Source organism: Battus philenor, unplaced genomic scaffold (assembly GCF_028537555.1).
Source record: "Battus philenor isolate CCGP_79_NKW_IND1 unplaced genomic scaffold, ilBatPhil1.0.hap1 SCAF_3, whole genome shotgun sequence".
Taxonomy (NCBI): Eukaryota; Metazoa; Arthropoda; class Insecta; order Lepidoptera; family Papilionidae; genus Battus; species Battus philenor.
This window is the reverse complement of record NW_027181693.1, coordinates 15,878,931-15,897,292: the sequence shown is the minus strand read 5'-3', so window position 1 is coordinate 15,897,292 and position 18,362 is coordinate 15,878,931. Positions and strand designations below refer to the sequence as shown.

The following is an 18,362-nucleotide window of genomic DNA, read 5'->3' as shown; positions in this document are numbered from 1 at the left end:
AATCTAGAAGTAAATTTTCTTATTATACATCTCTTGAGTATAAAGAATACCATATACAACACATTTATGGGCAATACACGATGACTCATGAAAATTGCTTATGTTCTAACATAAACAAGTTTATTTTTAACAATCTAATATAGCCTAATTGCCAGTGCGTTCTTTTTTGGAATAATGAACATTTAACTGCCGTTCAATACAACTGAACTGTTGTGATACAACTGAACTGAAGTGAACTTTTCTCTATAAAATATAATCTATTCTGTACTCCTGGACCAAGTCAATATTTGATTCGTTGATAAAAAGAAATTAATGCAAATTTGAAAGCGAGTTATTACACACTACGGAATCATAATATGGACATACCTTTTATATTTACAAAAGACGACCATTTTAAGAACTTATTTTACTAAGAACACTCAAAATACTATTCTTAATGAGTTTCAAATCAATCAACAATCAAACAAGAACAATATTAACAATCAGCTTTCACATAAATAACAAAGTTTTTTTACGTCTATTTTGACATTCCGTAATCATCAAGGCGTGTTCATATTAACATATACCGTGTTCATGTATTTTGAAAATCGATACATCTATCCTTATGTAATTGAATATTAGATGCGAATAACGATTTTTGCCGATAAAATACTGCGGTATGATATGTACATAAATTCTTAACAAAAACGTACATATTTCCATTTTATAGGTTCATCCAGGATCCCCTTCTTTATTAATGTAAATCAGACAAGGCTAAATATCTTCAGTACTATATTTAATTTGACATAGTTTATCTGTGCCCAACAAGTGCCCATTACAATAGAATGAAATAAAAAAATGTTCGTATTTATTTCACTATCAAGATGTCAGCTAAAACAATACGTACACAAAAAATAATTGATTCGTCATCCAGGTGTCACTACGTATATAATTCTCATAATATTTAAAATGCAAATGAAAATGTGCACAAGCCATCATTATAATGGTGCATGAATCGGTTCATCATCTTACGTGACTCTTCATCCTCTTGAGCTGCTCTGACAGGAGTTTCGACTTTTTCAAACGCATCACCTTTATTTCCCGCGACATCAGCGACTCGCTTCCGACATCGAAGCCACGAGCAGCACATGTTCAACTAGTTTATTTTGTCCAAAAATTCCAATCATCGGAAATTTATAATCCTTTTAAATTTGGAATGTAATATACAATAGACGTGTACTCCACTGAGTGACTGATAGATGAAAATGGCGGCTCATTGCGTCGGCGCAAGGCGATCCTGCGCCTGCGTCGGCCATATTAGGATCTCTTTCTGCTCTCAAGGCAATGAACCGCAACGCACGCACACACGCGCCTTGCGAAGGTGATACCTCTTTATTACTCACTTGAAAATATAAACTGATGCAAATTGACACGGATATAAAGACAATGAACCGTGAAATCTAACGTCCACTGAGACACTGTCCCGCTGCAAGAGCAATGTCGATTACTAAGTCTTCAAATAGTTGGACAATTATTGGAATTGTTTGATAGGCGCGCCCTGACGAAGATACTGGCCCACGCGGTTCTAACGCACGTTTGTTTTTCAATTCGATTAACTATAATATATACGAAAAATATAGAAGAATTTAGTTACAAACTTGCCATCGTATATACACAATGATTTGCTGTCTATTTATGTATGGTACATCCTATATAAAATCAATGGTTTCTGAAATAATATATAACGTAATGACTATATAGTATGAATAAGCGCTTTTAAAATTCGAATTATATGTTAAAAAAATTATATCTGTTCCTACAGATATTGTACTGCAAGAAGTTATATATCTGTTACATTCCAAAAGATATAATAGCACTGAATCAAGGCTCTATCACGAGCTATTATCGGGAAGAATATATACGGCATACATACACTTTGGAATGTATGCACTGGCAGAAGAAATGTTGGAAGAAACTTATCCAACACCTAAGTAAGTAAAGAACCAATATTTAGCCACTTCCGCACATGCAGTGGTAGTCGTGCAACAAAGTGCACCGCCCGCCAGCTCGCTGATAAATGCGTAAGCGGCAAACAATGCAAATTACACAACTAAGGAGTTATAACTCCTGAAGATGCTCCGTGGAGGGGTGAAACACGTGTTGAGTGATTTAACGGCAGCAGTGTATGTAATTCGCATTGTTTGCCGCATACGCTTTTATCTTCGACTTTGTTGCACAACTACCACTGCATGTGCGGAAGTGGCTAAAAATTGGTCCTTTTCTGACTTAGGATGGACTACCGTAAGGTAACGTCTGATTCCATTAAATAAATTATTCAACACCTCTTTGATTACCAGAGAAAAACCTGCTTGGTATGTACCGGCGTCGCGTGTATAAAGTAAGAAGTTATAAGTCTGTTTGCGACCGCCGCGGTATGCGGCTAGCTAATGATATTACGCGGTCAGTATTCGATGGCTTTTGTCACCATTAAAATTGTATGGCGTGACGTCAGAGACGAACGGGTCGATAGCGACGATGAGAGATAGGCTATTGTACGCTCGTAATCAACATTGAATATAAATATTTATTTTTACACTAAAATACAAGTAGAGCGCTTGGATACAAAAAACTAAATAAATCATTCTTCTTGTAGAGGAGATTATCTATCCTAAGGGATAACTTGATTCTCGGTTTCTCTCTCTCTCTCTCTCTCTCGTCTACAGCCTAGTTTTCCTACTTGCACAAGATGCTATTACTTGCTATACAATTTTTTTTATGGCCCCCGCTATTGGAAGCCGCTCGTACCCCTAATTAGTTGGTATCAGGGTGTTTGTTTACAATTAAGTCTTTCAGATCTTTCATCTTTATTCTTCACTCACTGTCATTCTTCTCAATTTCTTTTATGCTTACCTTATTTCCATCACAATATCTTTCATTCCTTCTTGCTTCCAGCCTTCCTTCCATCATCTTATTACTCTTAGGTACTGCTAGGTATACCTTGCTATACAATACACGATATTCTGTGACTTACGATTTTTTATATAGACTCTAAAACACTCTGCCATTGGATACTGTCTCTCTCTATCATCAATATGGAAAGATGTTTGCTCATAATTTCAGAGGATACATATGAGTAGACTCGGTCTAGAAGAAATAAAATTGCACAGCACGGACAGACGACCTTATTAAGATCGACGGAAGATGCTGAAGATAGGCAGCTACCAACCACTTTTATTGGGAATCTACAAGGGTGGACTATGTCCAATGGATGTCCTATAAATAAAACTATAAACGATGATAAGAACAAAGTCAAGAAGATGGGTTTATTTTTATATTTATGTTTCATCAATGCTTATTAACACATTCCATTCCACGTGGGGCGTATATGACCCCCGCTGCAATTCCGTTCAGGCCATTTGCAGTTCTCATTGAAAAACAAAGGATTTTTTAAAATTAATTGTAGGGTCGAATATAGATAACTTCACATTACGTATGTACGTAATGCATTTTTAAATTTATAACTTTTTCCCGCTAATTATAGCTTTGCAGTATTGAAGTGTAAAGAGTACTTTTTAAACATTTTTTTTAAAGTGTTGGTCGTATACGCCCCTCGCTGTCTGAACGGAAAATCTTTAAATATTGCCACGGAACGTGGTTAATAAACTTTAAACCAAATTCATACTTTCTGATAACACATATTGGTTTGAACATTACTGTAGATGTATTGTTTCTAATGTCAATACTGTTCACGGGGCGGAAGTGTCCGTGAACTTGTATAAATTTTTTACAGGGCACTCTTACTTAAGTTGCATGATGACGTTTGCAGGAAGATGTAACTCTACGCGTGTTGTGTGCGACTTGAGACGGCAGCGGGGACTATTTGGCGGGAGGCCGTTTCCGGAAACAGGTCGCGCAGCGATGGACCAATGTATCAAATGATTAAATAGATGCACATGGATATATATATATATACATGCATTAATTCATCTTAGAGTACGATTTATCGTTTCGTCGTAACGCACGACCGCCGTCAGTCAAGGACGAAAACAAGCTTAAGTTACAACTAACGTTGTTATTTATTTTATAAGTATTTTATATATATATATATATATATATATATATTTATATATATATATAAATATATATTTATATATATATATATTTATATATATATATAAATATATATTTATATATATATATATATTTATATATATAAATATATATTTATATATATATATATATAAATATATATTATATATATATATATATAAATATATATAAATATATATTTATATATATATATATATATATATATATATATTTATATATATATCCTTTATAGAAACGTAAACTGTACATTTGATCATGTAATGATCTTTAGCAAAGTTGTTATATATAAACCCACAAAGGTTTCTACATTGTTATTACTATTTTTCGACAGATGGCGCCACTGTCATTCCAATAAATTTCGTACATAAACGTGACAGTTCATGGTGATTTGAATTGAAACGGAAACTGCTAACGAATGACGACGTATCGAGTTGTGGGTTTAAATATCGAATGGTTGTGTCATAATTTTTTCGAAATGAACACAACTAATAAAACGAGTCAAAATGTATTGAATCTTTGCTCAATGTCTTTCCTACTAGTATACTGCTAGTATATAATAAAATATAAACACTTCAACTCAAATAAAGAATCACTCATTTACAATATTTTCAAATCCCGTAACACTCGTACAAAACAGGTCTAAAAATTCATGCCATGTAAACATGTCTTCATTTGAATTAACATTGGTAATGTGCAGTAACTTCGGATTTCTCACGAACAAGCATTGGAGAGTGTTACGGTAAATCCGTCGTTCGAGTCTAAGAAATCTCTCGCGGACGTGACTGTGGGCAATCGATATTTCAGTGTCGGGAAATGTCATGCAACCAGACCTATTCATTGATCTCACGGTTCACCCTGACAAAATCCATGGAAATTATCATCAATATTTTTATAATATGGCAATGTAAAATAAATCTACTCGAAGCATCCTACTGTAATTTGTGTTGGCAACACTCATGTATTCCTGTGTCCCCAAGAAGGGGGGCAGAGGGTGTCCATAGTATGTCTCCATCCTGAGCGGTCTTGAGCTTCGCGCTTTACTTCGATTCACTTCATTCCAATTGCCTTCACTTCTGCAGTGATCGTCCGCCGGTTTTGCTTTGGGTGTCCACGTCTTCGCTTTCCTAGAGGATTCCATTCTAAGGCTTGCCTCGGTATGTGATCAGGGTCCGTTCGGAGCGTGTGGCCTATCCAATTCAACAACAGCAACAAGTTGGCAACACTGCCGCTTCCTTATTCGAATAACGTTTAAGCAAATTATAACAGTATATTTGTATTACGAAGTAAAATGGTTTATTATTGAATACTTATTTAGTTCTCTCGTTATATTTATAAGAAATTTCACTAAATTTTTTTCTTTGCAACACAAACACGTTATCGGTTTTTAAATTGTTACAAGAACGGATTAAACGTTTAGTGGCGCTCTAAACAAAAGATAAGGAATTACAGCCGGTTGCAAATGATGTTTGTATAAATAATACAGGATTGGTTAAAGTTGTACAAGGGGATATGCATAGCTTTACTTGTTGTTACACATCCACTGCAAGGCATAGAAGCCTAAGCCCCGAAAGATCATAACGATGATCAGATCTACTCTACCAGCATTCAGCGACTTCCCTTGAACTTTACTATGTCATCGGTCCACATAATAAAGGATCTACTCTTGCTGCTTCTACCAGCTCGATGCTCGGCCCCAACCGCCATGGGTTACACGGGCAATGTGCCCCCCCCCCCCCGCACTGCCAATTCTTCAAACTACTTAGTAGATTCAGGAGCTACTTTGCGGAAGTCCATCCTAAGTACACTGTGTAGACCAGTCGGTGTAACACTCTAATCACTGACACCGAACACTGGTCGGTGTAACATTATTTCTGAGGATGCCCCCGTGGAGGTAGGAAACACGTTTAGAGTAGATTAACGGTGGTTAGTTGTGTTTCGCATTGTTTACCGCACACGCATTTATCAGCGGACAGTGCGCTTCATTGCACGACTACTGCTGCATAGCCGAAGTAGTTAATTAGTCTCTTTCTTCTTCAAACTACGTCAGTAATCTTAGTTCTTCGTTCGCCTCATTTTTGATTCGATCCGGCAGTGTTATCTTATTATTATTTACTAGTGGAAAAGCTAAACATTCTCATTTATTTATTTCATATATTTATTTATTTAAACATTACTAATACGACGTTCGTATACCAGCGAACGAACCTAAAACATTATCTGACAGTTAACCGTATGGGCCGTGCAGATGTAAATTATTGAAGGTATGTATATATAAAAATCATAAATACAGATGAAAAGAAAATAACTAAGACAAAAAAACACCTAATATCATTATATATGTCGGCGGTTGGGATCTAACCCGAATACACCGTCAAATTTTTCCATCTTGTACGGATAATCTCTCTGGCCGCGGTAAAACCTTAGCTTGTAATAAAAATTTAGATATCACACTAACAATGCAAATTAACGCAGATTAAATTTCTGTAGGACGTAAGCGATCCGCCATCACCGACCGTTCCGCGCCGCGTTGAATCTCGAACTACCCCCTCAACGTCGCTGCACGGTGGTTTTAACGTTTCGAGTAGGAACTTCCGGTCAGTTCCACTCTCGTTCACTTCCGGAAGGAACGTTCTATTCTCTTGTACTAGATGGCGCTACTGACACGCCGTCATATATTTAAATATCTATGTATATTATTTAGATAATAATAATAAAATGCAATTACCGATATTATCTATATCATGGATGCACAGACCGCGGCCCGCCGGTCGAATACTGGTGGCCCGCCGACAGCAAAAATAATACTCTCGTACATTCGAAAAATATTGAATTCTATTCCAGAATAAAACCAAAAATCATGATTTGCCCGAGTGGCCCCTAGTCTTAATAAGTCTGTGCAACCATGACCTATATAGTATCATTTATTGTGAACCCTTGTATGGATCAAAAGACTGCTACAAGGACACAATTTACTGAACTTTCAAATTTAGAACCCACAATAATGTCTGCTTTTTTATGATCACTCACAAATTTTAATCCAGCTATTATTGCATACATTATTGCATTTCAAAACAATTAAGATAAAAAATGTAGATGTAATAATTTATAATTTTAACTATAAATACATGCCTTATATAACCATTTAAAATTTGTGTCGTACATATAAACGTGTAGGACACACGAACTAAATGTATTATCTTATCAAAACGATTAAATACAAAAATACGTCGCATTGTCTGAGAAATGACTTCAACAGTAATGTCCGATCTAGATCGACACATGACTACATTCGTGTTTACCCATTGTTCCGAATTCAAATTGTATGATGACGTCATCAGAAGTGTTTTTTTTCGGCATCAACGTTAATCGATATAAAAGTATAGATGTACAAAATGAATGCTATGTACAAGTGACGCTTATTAAGCAATCCTACGTGGTACACTGTCCTGAGACCGATATCTTTGTCTATAAAAATAAATAGTTCAGAAATCGATCGACGACGACGACGATCTTAGTTCGTAGCATATATATATATATATATATAATAGTTAATTAAAGAGTAATAATTACATAACAACTTTTTAAAATACAATATACACCTTATTAGGTAAATAATTAATCTTGATCTGGTTTATAATTTCAAAAAATCTTTTTCTGTCCGACAGTGAAGTTTCTTTTTAGGCCTATTAAAAATCATAAATCTGATTAAACTTTACTAAATTGTTTTCTTTTGCTTATATGCTTATATATTACTTGGTTATAACAAAAGTCATTTTGAGCCATTATTTATGGAAATAACATCAGGCAGCATTGGTTGATACGGCCTGGACAGGAAACTGCTCTCTAGGCATAGAACGTGTTAAACGTTCGTACGTTAGTTTGCCAGACATTAATATTGCAATTACACCTCTATTTTTCTAATTGCTTTGTATGTATGTATTTTTATATTGTTAGCGATCCTTAATAAAAAAAATAAACGAAAATATAACAAAACGCTGCACTATCCGGAAACCGAGAAAAGAACTTGACTCCGAACGACACAAACAAAAGCGATGCTCGACTGGGCGTTCTTCCGACACTTTTTGATTCGGCACTATCGCTGTACGAAGTGATAATAGAGGTACTCCCGCAAGGCAATACATCCTTGAATTGGAATGTTAAACGCGTATTGATTACCAGTCCAACCCGTGGTCTCGTCACAAACGACGTTGCTTAGTTACTCCACAAAGTGTTCACAAAAGCGACGTGCAGAATTAGACATCAAAGTACAATTCAAAACTGTATTAATATTTATCCAGATTTCTTTTAAAAATGATTACGTTTTTTACAACAACGTAAATGCGTATTAGATTTGATGTTTCAAAAACATCAACAAGCGCAAGTATAATCGATCGTAAACAAAAATGATTTCCGCGGAACACTTGTTCATCTCGCTGTGAACAAAGTAAATTATAACTTAGATCATCATCATTTAAGCCTGCGGAAGTCGTCTTCTGGTGAAATATAAATTTCCAATGGAATCGGTAAGAAGCAACCTGCATCAAATGAATTCAGACCATTAATGATAAATCTTCCGACAATTAATGATCAATCTTCCGACAATTAATGATCAATCTTCCGACAATTAACGATCAATCTTCCTACAATATTCTGGAGTGGCGACTACCAGCTGATAGACGCGGTGTGGGTAGACCAACCATTAAGGAAGTTGCTGGATACAGACAAGGTGGTCTTTTAGTATGTCTAAGAGTTGCAGTGGGGCTCTTTAACCTGAGAAGATACAATCAAAATATTAACACTTTGCATTCGATAACGTTTTAGGGCAGAACAACCAACAACTCGAAACGTTTCGGAACACTCCTGAAGAATTTGATACCTCCAATGTAAAATAACTACACGCGAATTGTGTCTAATTGTAACAATAAAACTAAACGATGTTTGTTATACAACAAGACGCACTGTACGGGCTGCGGTCGTTATCCGCCGCCCACGTGGTCGAACGTGAGCCGGCTTTGATTCACGCAGTGCATTGTACTCCTCACCATCGCCTTTTGAGGGTCACAGCGCTTGAGACTCACTCCTTCGATCACAATAGCCACGTGGGCTGGGACGGTTCATAAACCTTGATATAGACGATATGAACTTCGACAGGGTAAGAGAGAGACACAACACAATGGTATTTTTTTCACCGTACCAAGTTACCATTATTAAGGAAGCTATAACAGCCTTGCACGATTACCAGCACCAACTTTATCCGTATAAAGAAAAATGTCACTGTTTTCTTTGACAGCAACGAACAGACGCGATCACGTATTTTGCGGCACAGCGAAATTTCCGGAGGAATTTCAAATTCCCTCCATTACTAAACACCAGCAGACCTCGCGGTATATCCAGCGACATTTCAAAAGTACGAAGAACGACTACCGAGGGCTTCTAGTATCTATAAATCCCGTATAACCTTGTCTTTCCGCCAAAGAGTATGGCGTGATTGTCCAGAAGATTTCTCCCCTAAAACTAAACTAAAAAGGGGTCACTTTTATTTAATGGAATCAGGCGTTACCTCGCGGAAGTCCATCCTAAGTAAGAAAAGGACCAATAGTTAGCCACTTCCGCACATGCAGTGGTGGTCGTGCAACAAAGTGCACCGCCTGCCAGCCCGCTGATAAATGCGTATGCGGCAAACAATGCGATCAACACAACTGCCACCATTAAACCCCTCAACACGTGTTTCACCCCTCTACGGGGCATCTTCAGGAGTTATGTTACACCGATTAGTGCCAAACACAGGGTCACTTTTAACATTGATGGCATTTATAGATTCCGCCATTTGTAATCTAAACCACATTTGAAGTAACTGAGTTCAAGATTGATGTTTTATCGAATTGGAACGTCTTTGAACTGTCAAGTCGCCACGGACGGTCAGGGAAGTCCATGGAATGACTAAAGAAAAGCGTATCCATGATGCCTTCTCGCCTTCCTTTCCCTGGGCTGTTACTCAAAACATGTTTATCAATCTTATTCGCGGGCGAAAGAGCTGAAGCAATCCGACGTGCTTTCCACAATATCTCGTTTATATAAATTGGTATTCAATGTAAAATTACGAGTAATTTTAAGTACATAGTATTTATTGTTACTTGAATATATATACTTTATATATATGCACCAAATACACCATATATCTAACCCATTAGCATCACAAGCGTATATATACGATCACTTTATCTGTTGACTGCCACTGGGCCGTATATATACGCGGCAGTGTTCAGAACTTAAACCAAATATTTTTTACTAATAATATTACACTAACAGTATAAGATCACACAGAAGCAGCGATACCGATGACTGTTTTCAGTGGTAGGCGGGACATAGTCTTTTACAATGTCTTGATATATTTTTTCATTTACTATTTTTTTATTTCTGCACTTTTCTTTCTTCACAAGATCAGTTCTTCTTACACACTTCGTATGATCTTTCATTCTTCTCCATATTTATTTTCCGTCTTTACATCATATCTTATCCTTCTTGACTAACATCACAGTACTATTGATTTATTTATTTACTATTCTATTACTTCTTATTTTTTACAGTACATCACTGCATTTCGTAACATATTATTTATTTTAATTTCTTATAAGATTTAGTATTTTAGTGTATCATATTACCTTTTTATTGGCTTTCTTTACCCCCGATTTGATACAATACTGACGCAAGAAATTTATTATTTTGCTTCTCTTTGTTAGAAACTGAATTTAATCGTAATCTAAGAAGGAGAAGGAAATAATTTACTGAGGTGAAAAGAGGCTATATGCATCTTACATTCAAAATTTAACAGTACCCCACAAAATCGTGATAAATTATGTCGTAATGTAATAGTTTTCTTAATTGTTATACAACTTTACAAAAATTTCTGTATGATGCAGGGGGTAAACTGTTTTAAATAATTTTGTTTTTTATAAAAACAAACAGTTATAATTCTCATTCCGAACGTATGAATACGTATAAATGCAACACCTAATTTGGATAAAGACACAGCGGAATTCAATGGAAGGCAATCCAGTGACATTAAACAAGAAAAGACCTTTTAACAACAAGAGCGAGACTCCCGTGTAAGGCTTTCACGTGTGCTATTGAAACGACCATCCGTACTGGAAAATCCATTTCCTTAATATCCTTGCAATCGAATTTGTGTCTTTAAGACAATTGTTATAAGGATTATTTTGATTCGAGCTTCTCAAATGGGTGCACTTACTGCAAGTGTTGTGCCGTTGAATATATTTCTGAACGCATCCCTCGTACAATACTGGCATGATGTAAAAACGAGTCGAAAATAAAAAAATAAGAAAGACACGGTTGTTTAATCTACGGCGAGTTACCGAACTATTCCGTGTGTTCCATTTACGAATGGATGGTTTGAATTTAGAACGGCGGTACCAGGCGGCGGTGTGGTACGCGGCCGTCCGCGCACTGTCCGCTCGCGCCTCCATCCTCCGCTTATACGCGGCTGACCGCCCCTTGCTCCAACCCCGAATCGCGCCATCATAGCCATCGCTTTTAATTATTTAACACGTATGCTTTACACCGGCGAGCCCGGCGTGTGCTATTTAGAATTTAAACCGTAGTATCTTTAACACGCTCGCTGCGTCAACATTTCCATAGAAATTTTAGCTTGTTGTTTCAAGTATATATCTCCTATATAACCTATTTTATAGTTTGTATGAGCCCAGATCAGTCTTATTTTTATTATACCTTTGAATCAAACTTAAACTAGTATATAAGGAACTACTGCCAATATCTTCTAGTACACATTAACACACCCCGATTTTTGTCGCAGCATAAAACAGAGGCCTAGGGGGTCTTTCCGATCTCCTAAAGCAAGTTAAATTGAAAATTAAGAATAACTAAAACATTGACTGTAGCTTTTCAATACGCATATGAAAATGTATTGTATGTTCACAAAAACATTAGCGATTTTTGCAGACACTGTGATATACTCTAAAGAAATGCCAAAACATCTTTTTAATTTCTAACTTCAGACTCGACTTACCCTTACCGATAGCTAATCTAAGATAGCACACCTTATGAATGATATGTTCACCCCCGAATAATTTCAATATTTAATAAATTGTGTATATGTAATATAAATTATAAGTGATATAAACACATATTTAATATATATATATATATATATATATATATATATATATATATATATATACACATATATATTGCCCTTGAGTTTTTTTCACCCGTTCTTCACAGATCCGAGGCATCATTTGAATATATACACTTGACGTAAATAAGAGATATCATCCATCGCAAATTGAATATTTTTTTGTGTATATATATTGTGTATACCTATATAGGTATACAGTTGGACGACAAAGCCACGCAATTTATGTCTAAATGCGTTTTATTTTTTATTGCAGTATGTGACTTAAAATGGTACCGATGAACCTTACACACGCACCCCATGGGGTCTTCCCCCATGGGTTAAATGGTTCAGTTAGTGATGGCTCACCGTGGAACTGCTTGACATGTATGGAAGTACAAGATTAATCACTTCATCATCAGCCGACCGGTGCTTCCTGCAAAGCCATAGATAACCAATCTTACGCTGCTCGCAACCAGCTACTTCTCCCAACCTTGACTATGTCATGTTATGCATATTTTAAACACGGCGTTGAACATATTAAAAATATGCACGAGGGAATCCACTTTACACGAAAGGAAGTCACTATCCAACGGCGCGCGGTTAAAATAAAAACCAAAAATGCCAAGGGTCGCATTATAAATAATGCACGTATGTATCTTTAAAGCAAATTTTTAAGGTCGTCGCTTTTTACGCTACGAACGAGCGTTCTCTTTGGTCTCGAGAAATATGTCAAGTATCAAAAGTTTATTTTAAATTAAATTACATGAGTCACGTTAAACTTTATGGTATTGTCACGAATTAATAGCAAAAACAAAATGTCGTACTTCGATGAAATAACATTTGGCACGTGTGAATCATTGACGCTGCTGCAGAAATGGCATTTGCAGACTCCGCGGGTACGAGGTGGCAGGGCGCAAGGAGCGCCTATCCTGAGACCTCTTTTAAGTACCGAAGTACAAGGAATTTCGAAGGAATCTTGGGCCGCCACTTGTTATAATTTTGCCGGATTGACAGACCGCCGAGCTCTAAAATCGATTTGGTAAAGGTTCCAGATGTGACTAAGCCTCAAGGGACTCCACAAGGGGACCTCGGCGTCCGATATCACTCGTCGATGATACCCGCTCAGTATTCCGACGCGATGGCGCCCGATAGGGCTAAATCTCAGCTTGGCCGGTTGCTATAGTTTGGTAAGAAAAGGACCAATATTTAGCCACTTCTGCACATGCAGTGGTAGTCGTGCCACAAAGTGCACCGCTCGCCAGCCCGCTGACAAATGCGCATGCGGCAAACAATGCGAACTACTCGACAGCTACCGTCAAATCACTCAAAACGTGTTTCACCCCTCCACGGGGCATCTTCAGGAGTTATGTTACACCGATCAGTGCCAAACACAGAGTGCTTGGGACCACTCTAGTAGTTAGCATTGTTAGCCGCATGCGCATTTATCAGCCGGCTGGCAGGCGGTGCAATTTGTTGCACGCCTATCACTGCATGTGCGGAAGTGACTAAATATTGGTCCTTTTCTTACTTAGGATGGACTTCCGTAAAATAACGCCTGGTTCCATTAAATAGCTATAGTCTGGCTTATATTACTACCACTTCGAAATTCGTTAGCGCTTTGCTAAGTGGAGGAAGAATCTCCAGCAACTTCTATCTAGCGTGATCGGGATTTTTACTGGCATCACCTGTTCATGTATCAGATTCGACGGGGATCTACGTAACAAAAAATTTTTGAATTCACAATTCCTAACAGTGGTTCTACGAAAATTACTTGGCTTTTAATCGTGAAGAAATAAAACTATTTTTTTTGGTCTTGCATGGCAATGATAAAGCATGAGCGTATGCCAGTGATGAGATCATGTTGCTATAATTTATATTTCGAATCGATTCAACAATCGATTCATTTAAAAATACTTAACCTTTCATTGTCTCGTTATTGTTAAAAATGGGTATACATTGCGCAGCCATTGCCTTTTTCTAGAGCCACGTAAACAATAAGAATTCCTGAAGCTGTTACTGCCGTTTCTAAAAGTGTTAACGTTGGATAATATGGCGGAAGATACTCCAGCGAAACTTGTCAAAATCCCAGCGTCTTGTACGTTGCAGTATTTTTTTCCTTTAAATTAAAAAGGGGGGCCCCCTTTTTAGGTACCTCTGTCTGCCAAGTGTGGAGAAGGGTCGATACAGCTCTGGTAAAGTATCTTTTTTATTTTTTCTTTTATTTCACTTTTTCCTTTCATTCAACTTACACTTCAATTTACAACCTCTTATATTACAATTTACTTCCTTCTCTCACAATTTCTATCTTTCTTCAAGTTCAAATCGTCACTAGTGCGTCACTTTCCTTCCCATACTTCGTTCCTAGAACACAGTTTTGCTACACTATCAGTTTGGTCTCATTTTTTCGATTTTATTTACATTTTTACTATTTTTTGTATCAGTTGTATCTAGTTTTATTTTCTTATTTACTTAACCAACATTGCTTTATTCATGACTAGCTTCGGATTTTGATCCTTTTTGACCTACTTCTGAGTGTTATTCTTCTCTAGTGTATATTTATTCCTTTTTTGGAGAATTCTACAAATAAAGAGCGATATATATCATCACTCAGGAGGAAAACGCCGCTGTCTTCTTCACTTCTCTTCCCCTCCGACCTTAGAATCAGAGTGGAACCTTCCATACCCTGGACAGCCTGCAACGATGTGCATGCATGTGATCTTCCTTCAAAAGTTTACCATCGTATTGATAAGAACGCACCATGTTACATACCGTCCGGTGAAACCATACATGTCTCGGCGCTTTGGAAAATTAAATTTCGACGAGAATATCTGGTTACGTAAGACTTAGCTAATTCAGGTACGACTCGTATCTTTCTTAGGATCAAAAGCTGCTTTTGGGTGTCATTATGACCAAATATAGCAGGTTTAGTCAACTTTTTAGCTTGAACTACTAACATACCTATTGTGATAATTATGGTAAGATCTTGCGTTACCTACGAAGCATGCGCTTAATATAGCTACTATCATTTTAATTGCAGAACGTCAACAGCTGGATACAGTCCTCTATAAGAATGTCAATCTAATGGGTGGACGTTGCCTTTCCGTGATCTCCACACCAGAACCTTGATAATGCTCTAGCGCAGAGATGAGCAACACGCGGCTATATTAACATGTTTATGCTGCTCGCTAAGCATTTCGAAAAAAAAATATTTTACTTAATATCTCTCAATAATTTATTATTAAAAAAACATATTACAATAAAATGGTAGTACATACTAAACCGAAACAGTTTGTGACGAGTTGTAACATACGAACGTGTTGCATCTGTGCAATGTTTTTGTGCTGAATTCGTGTTTGAAAACATTTCTTTTTTATTTTTTCATGTAATGTTTAATACAAATATGTATAATACATTATTAATGTGTTACATTACGTGCGGCCTGCCATACAAATTTAAAAATTTAAATTGGCTCGTTGAGCAAAAAGGTTGCGCACCCCTGTTTTAGCAGTCATTTGTTCTGGATGCTGTGACCTGCCCACCATCACTATAACTATGTCGCAAACCTCAAAAGTTTCTTGCCGGCTCGTTTCAACAAATCAACGTTCCGTGCCGGTGGCAGCTTACTGCTTATAACGGTAAAATAGTTGAAATTTCAAAAGCGCATTTAAATACGTACTACTTGTATAGATATTTTGAATTTCGAATCCCAACATAAATTTAGTCTGTGGCTTGTGATCATTTGATATGATAACGCTTCTAGGTAACTTAGGCTATGTGCAGCTTCATCAAATTTGAGCTGAAAGCTTGTAAGGGACATGTGTTTTTTTTTTTCACAGAACCTTCCACGTACTTTTTCGACAATATGAAACAAAACATTGAGCTGGTGGAGTGTTCTAGAATTGATTTTTATCTTCAGTTTCAATTCGCTAGGATTAGAATGACGTAGTATTTAAGAAGTCTGGTTAGTAAACCAATGTCCGAGCGGTACATTCGCGCAGAAGAAGCACAATCGACACATGCGTGCATGGCCTTGTTCAATGTCAAGAGCGTCGGAACGGGCGCGGGCGACCTCCTCCCATTGTGCGTCGTTTATGCTAACGACGCGGACATGAATCAACTGTGACTCGACTACTCCACTTGACTGAAAATTATTGCATGCATGTTGCATATGTCACATAAACAACTTCGTATTTTGTATATCTTAATTTATAGATGCTCCTATCAAAAACTGTGAAATTCTCAATTAAAACTGACGAAGACTGCGTCCATAAAATCAAAGATCATAAAATCGCCGATTGACAATTAGAAATCTCGCTGATGGTGTTGAACTATCAAATGTTATGTGTTTCAAACACATATTTAATGGAATCAGGCGTTACCTCGCGGAAGTCTATCCTAAGTGAGAAAAGGACCAATATTTAGCCACTTCCGCACATGCAGTGGTAGTCGTGCAACAAAGTGCACCGCCCGCCAGCCCGCTGATAAATGCGTTTGAGGCAAACAATGCGAATCAAACAACTGCCACCGCCAAATTACTCAACACGTGTTTCATCCCTCCACGGGGCATCTTCAGGAGTTATGTTACACCGATTAGTGCCAAACACAGAGTTTAATGAGTTGACCACTGCATGTTCGGAAGTGGCTAAATATTGGACCTTTTCTTACTTGTTTCAAACGCGTCAAGTCTCGAGTGGTCGATGTCATACTCCATTGGTTCTTCGCGAATTTTTTTTGCCAAAAATTCGACTCATATCGTTCCGCAACAACCGTATTCGCCTAATTTGGCTCCGTGCGACTTCTGGGTATTCAGAACTCAAAAGGCCAACGCGGGGACGGCGTTTTGACACGACTGAGGATATAAAAACTGAATCGAAAGTCTTCAAGCTATTCTGGAAAAAGACTATTCCGTCTGCTTTGAGGACTAAATAAAGCTTTGGTAAAAGCGTTTTATCGGACTGGGATTTCTTTGAAGTGAAAGAAATCGATTTGTAATAATAAAGAATTTACTTATTTTTAATAAAATCACATTACTGCTTGATCACAATATTATGTGAACAAACCATAGTTGTTTTATCTAATATATAAAATTTCCATGTCACAATGTAAGTTACCGTACTCCTCCGAAACGGCTCGGCCGATTTTTACCAAATTTTATATGCGTATTCAGTAGGTCTGAGAATCGGCTACTTTTTATTTTCCATACCCCTAAGTGACAAAAGTGGTCCACCCCTAATTTTTTTTTTTTTAGACAATTTTTTTTTGGTTTTTATTTTATTATGATACAGTATACAAAAATACATACAACCCTAAATTTTCACCCCTCTTTCAATCAACCCTTATGTTTTATTTGTTAATTAAAAACTTTTTTTTTGCAAAACAACGTTTGCGGGATCAGCTAGTTATTTTATATTTTTCTTTGTAAACAGAAATATCCTTTATCGTCATCAACACTATCGTATATATCGTCAATCAACATAAAATGTCGGCATTGCTGTACCCACAGGAAGCTACCATCGGCTCCGGAGGCTGTTCTGCTGAGAAGAGCCGGCGACAAACTTGACAGTTGCTCTTTTCAAGTATAGTTCTACAATAAGTCCGCGACAACAATTAGCTTCCTGAGTAAGCATCGATAACATTTAACTGCACAAACTAACATCAGATATATTTTTCTTGGATAGAACGATGTACGTTTCCCAATAATATGATTTTAATATTTTTATGGTATTCTATTGGACATACATATAGCTTGTTCGATTAAAGATATATTTAATTTTTAACACAAAAACTAGGAGTAATTAACTTATTTTTTTCTTGTATTAATACCGGGTCTATCTCCATTTTTTTTTAATAATATTGAATTTTTTTTGGACATACGAGTTCGATGTTTGTTCGATTTAGTTACAAATATACTCCATAAACAGCATTCTAAATGAAATGGTGTAGGATGAACCTTCAAGATGAACGTACATATGACCGCTTCTAAAAGGTCTTTTTGGAAACATTTGGAAGACACCAATGCAGCAGTGAACGTCTTCCGGCTGAGATAATCGTGAAAAGAAAGTAGCTGCTGTTCAGAGTTTTCTCTCTAGAATCTTTTAAACTATTTCATCTTGTATTTTTG

The 18,362-nt window shown here is 36.9% G+C and overlaps 1 protein-coding gene across 2 annotated transcripts in view; it reads right to left on the bottom strand.

The window, feature by feature from the left end:
* Klp10A (kinesin-like protein 10A) overlaps positions 1 to 18,362 on the bottom strand; it is a 94,173-nt gene that overhangs the window by 14,128 nt on the left and 61,683 nt on the right. The gene's annotated exons all lie outside the window — the stretch shown is intronic.